Raw genomic sequence first — 4529 nt, forward strand, 5'->3', positions numbered from 1 at the left:
ACAGCACAGATACTTCAGCAGCATCCATGTTAATAATTAATGTTATTGCAGATAGGGCAGTCTAGTACACTTTCACACCTACCTGGTTTGGTCCGGACCTTTACACTTTTCAATTTAGTCTGAACAAAAGTAACGGGTGTGAAACGCGCCTCAGACCATGGTCCAGACAAACAGTCTTATTTCTGGTTTGAAAGCATTTTTCTGGATACTTCAGACTCTCAAACCAACGCAAAGGAAGTCGCACCAACATCAAACAATAGAAGGATAAAAAGTCTTGTGTTCCGATGATATAATGTTTGAACAACGAGCATTTGAACTAATGTCGACTGCTGTTTCTTTAAGGTTCAGTGTCGGTTATTCTCCACCCAACACCATAGTAAACATGTTAACTTTATGTTCAAGGACCTTATTAAACGTCTTGACCCTTTAAACAACGCTCTGACTGTCACTGTTGGTCCTGTTAGGATTCTAATCTGTTGAAAATGCGTCACTCAATCTAAATGTATTTTAATGACTGTCTTGTTGTGCATCCCTGTTTTACTGTAAACACTTTTTCTAACGCAGCTATTTGTTAATGTAGGTCCCTAGTGTGCTGCTGCTTTGAAAGAACTGAAATAAAATAAAAGAAGTTTCATGAAAAAGATTACTTCAAAGACCCCCCGCTGCTGGTGTGTTGCACGTGGCAGCTGTTCGGAGGCAGAACTAAGTCGGCCTGGTTGGCGAGGAGCAGCGGACCATGAAGTCTCTGTGTCATCTCTCTGGATCAACGGCAAGGCAGCATGATGGCAAGGTCATGTGACCCGCTCAAATACAAAAAAAGGTGACATTGGCAGATCCACCGGCGCTGACCAGACAGTCGGCACCAGGATGCCCAGCTGGAGGGGGAGCGGCCTGACCTGAGCTTGGCTGCCCGGAGCATTAGACCTGATGGTTCATGGTGGAGGAGCTGCCGCTAATGCTTCCAGCTAATTGGTGACTGCCAGCGCTGCCAGTTCTTTCTGAGGGAAGCAGCTATTGGCTGCGAGAAAGTTGCTGGAAGTTGCCAGATGACGTCAGTGTGTGATTTGCTGCATCTCTGCTCTGTGCAGAGACACTGGAGGAGAAAAGTATTCAGTTCCTTCTCTAAAGTCAAAGGAGCAGGGCTGCAATAGAAATACTCCATTATGAGTTAAAGAGAGATTTATGGAGAAGAAAATACCTGGTAAAGTACCTCAAACTACTCCATATGCAGAAAATGACCCATGTGACTGAACTATTTAATACACAGTTATAGTGTCTAGTCCAGTGGTCACCAACATAAGGGTCTGGGCCCTTTAGAGGGTCACAACATAAATCTGGGGTGTTGAGAGATGATTGATGAGGTAAAGCTTTTACACATTGTAGTATATATTTATATATATAGATAGATAGATAGATGTTTGTTTTTACTTTTGACATTTTTGAAACTATTGAATATTATCTCCTCTTAAAATGAAGTAATATTTAAATGATACCATTCACGTTGAAAGGTTTACGTAGATATACGGAAACACTTGAGTAAAGAATTTAGACATTTAGTTCCATTTTGGGTTTAGAAAAGACAGTATGCACATCATCATTGTGAGGAATCAACATTCATCATTCTTCTTCCAATTGTGCTTCGTCAAACTAAAGCTGCTTTTCACACATGCAGTGATATTTTCCTGAAATGATTCGAAGAGGGTGATCCATGGAGAGGGTGATCCATGGAGAGGGTGATCCATGGAGAGGGTGATCCATGGAGAGGGTGATCCATGGAGAGGGTGGAAATTTCATGGTTGGCAAGTGGACGTGCTGATGACGTTTTGAACATGTGACAAATGCAAAAGTGGAAGAACACAAATGGATGAAAAGGAGGAGCCACACGCAGGAAAAGATGTCAACTTGAAAGATGATGGAAGTCGTGAGCTTTTGTTGAAAAGGCCGAAGTTGTGCCGAACGTTTTTCAGAGTTCATGTCTGAAAACGGCTCAAGCTTGTAGCTGCAAGTCTCTTCCAAATAACAGAGATGTTGGAGAAATGGCTTCATCTTCGTTTAACGCTGAGCTGATTTTTGAAGATATTAGAAAGATTTCTCTGCTAGTAAAATTAAGAAATAGGGAAGCAGAAGATATGGAGCTAAGTGCTGCTCTTTCAAGGTACTGTTCAGTGGTTTTACTCATGAAGGCCAGTTGATTTATCATGCAGCCTTCTCAAATGTGTTCTATGGGATGACTTTGAAAGATTAACCCTGATGGTGTCAGGGTTGGTTCACACATTTGCAGATTCTCCTCAACCGTTGGAGTTTTCCTTTAACTAAGAAAATGTGTTCTTCCTTGAAATGAAGCTCGAACTGTATATTTTACCTTTAAAAACATAAAAAATGAGTTTGGACACCAATGCTGCACTGACACATCTCGATCCACGCTCTCCCTCCACCCACTCTGTCATCTCTGTGTGCCAGACATGAAACTGTCAGCGTGTCCCATTCCTTCATGCTCCCTTTTAAAAGCCCTGCATGTATGTATGTTGCAGGGATGTGCAGGAGTCCGGATCAGCTCCGTCTCAAGCCCCTCGCTGCCCCCGGGGGTGTTTCGCCGGATTACGTCATCAGAGGAGTCGCATGATGCTCGACTGTTTGCTTCAGGTGAGCTCACGTTAGTCTGAGAGCAGGAGGTGGAATCATGGGAATGACTCGAGTCCTGAGAGCAGCAACAGAACGTGGTGCTGCCGCTAGTGACACCAACACACAGGGACGTGTGAGCTGTGGTCATTGTTGGGTTTGGAATGAAGACAGATGTTATAGTGAAGATGTGGGTCCAGAGTGATTTCATTCCAATATAGAGGCTGTTAACATCTGCTGACCCAATATAACACACTGATCTGGTTAAGTTCAATGATTTTAACGACTGATGTTCACTCCCATCATTTTCAGCTCAGATACTGCGGTAAAATAAAATGAAATAAAATATAATATACAATACAGCGTAAAAAATCGAATAAAGTAATTGAAATACAATATGCAATTCTAAAATTAAATAAATAAATTACTATGCTGGAGGCAAATATGAGGCATCACTGCATTATTACTTCAAGAAAGACAGATGCAGCTTTTCCTCAGTGTCTAATGGTGGAAAAGAGGAAAGTAAATGTATTTATTACCACGTGGATTAAATGTTATTATTATTTTAATAATGTTAACATAGAAATGTTATGTCATGGTCCCTGGAGGACGATGTGACACTTTGAATAAATGCACTGGGTTTTGTGGTGACTGCCTCAGTGTTGATTGGATATTGGTGCTGGTCTCAAAGCGAGCCAAGTCTCAGGGCAGGAAAAAGGGGTCGGGGGTCGGTTGAATGTCTCTTACCTGTAATTGTCCCACTCCCTTCCCGCACCTTAACGCCCTTGTTCAAACCATCGGTGGGGCCGCTGCTACAATCCAGGGCTGAGTCTGTGATGTGGAAACATTTGCGTTCAGGCGTTCACTTGTCTGTTGCTGGATGAAAATGAAGCAGCAGAATCTCTCAGCATGAATCTTGTCCCAACATCTCATCCGCCGCAGATTCCCAGTGCGTCCGAACCAGTGTTTTACTCCAGTATGTCCACAAGCCCGGAACACTCAGGCGGATAAAGAGCGTTGGATGCGTCCTGTCCGTGCGTCTTTGAGCGGGCGACACGCACCCAAAGGCTCAGAGCACCCTCACACTGATTCAATAAACATATATGTGTGAATATAACACATGAGAGTGTGTTGGGTCCTCCTCAGTCTCCTCAGCTCTTCCCTGCGCAGCGTCTCTCCTCAGTCTGACAGCTGTGCTCTGCGCGCAACAACTTTTTATGGAGACTCCGGAGCGCACGCTGCGCCGCCGCCGCTTCCCTCTCCAACAACGTTACTGCTGTAATCTGATTACTGTCACGAATCTGGTTCCCTACATTGAACCTGTTGGATGTGAATGTCATAGTGCGTAAAAAAGAGGGTGTTTCCATTGTATCCACATGAACCTCAATGTGATCATGGGTCGTTCTTATTATGCGGAACTGTTTGATCCTCATTATATTGACAGGTTCATTTGTACATTTAATAATTCACTAAACATACATTTATACTTTTTATATATTTATCAGAAATACTAGATTGAGAATTTAAAACAAAAGTATATTTGAGCCGCTGTTGTGCCTTTGGTGAGGTAGGACACATAAATGATGGATATTCAGTGATAACTCAGATTAATTAATAGACATTTCAATAACACCACAGAATGGTAGAAGTTACACAGTTAGTTCAACCTTCTGAAAACCAAATGAAGTGAGACACAGTTTCCTCTCTCAATGACCATGTCACTGAAAAGGTGTGGAGCTTGAACTGTTGAACTGAGGCGACTATCCACAGAGACGCTCCCCTCTCTTAAAAGTTGTGTGCTAGTGCCCCCATATGATCAGTTTGTGTATTTCACATCTCAGTGTATTGACACATTGAGAAATACTGGACAGAAAAGAATTGAGTATATTATCCACAATAAGAAGATTCAG

At 42.7% G+C, this 4529-nt stretch overlaps 1 protein-coding gene and 1 long non-coding RNA gene across 3 annotated transcripts in view; one reads left to right on the forward strand and one right to left on the reverse strand.

Annotated features, from left to right (window-relative positions):
- The window catches only part of LOC109632809 (chemokine-like protein TAFA-2), a 51433-nt gene extending 47927 nt beyond the window's left edge, over window positions 1-3506 (reverse strand). For both annotated transcript variants that reach the window (XM_020092265.2, XM_020092264.2), the window contains exon 1: window positions 3367-3506. The gene's annotated coding sequence lies outside the window, so the exon portion shown is untranslated. The remainder of the gene's footprint in view (window positions 1-3366) is intronic.
- The window catches only part of LOC109632810 (uncharacterized), an 82621-nt gene that overhangs the window by 70045 nt on the left and 8047 nt on the right, over window positions 1-4529 (forward strand). Inside the window, exon 2 of the long non-coding RNA XR_002202959.2 lies at window positions 2532-2643. This is a non-coding gene — a long non-coding RNA (uncharacterized lncRNA). The remainder of the gene's footprint in view (window positions 1-2531; window positions 2644-4529) is intronic.

This window comes from Paralichthys olivaceus, chromosome 23 (genome assembly GCF_024713975.1).
Source record: "Paralichthys olivaceus isolate ysfri-2021 chromosome 23, ASM2471397v2, whole genome shotgun sequence".
NCBI classification, from domain to species: Eukaryota; Metazoa; Chordata; class Actinopteri; order Pleuronectiformes; family Paralichthyidae; genus Paralichthys; species Paralichthys olivaceus.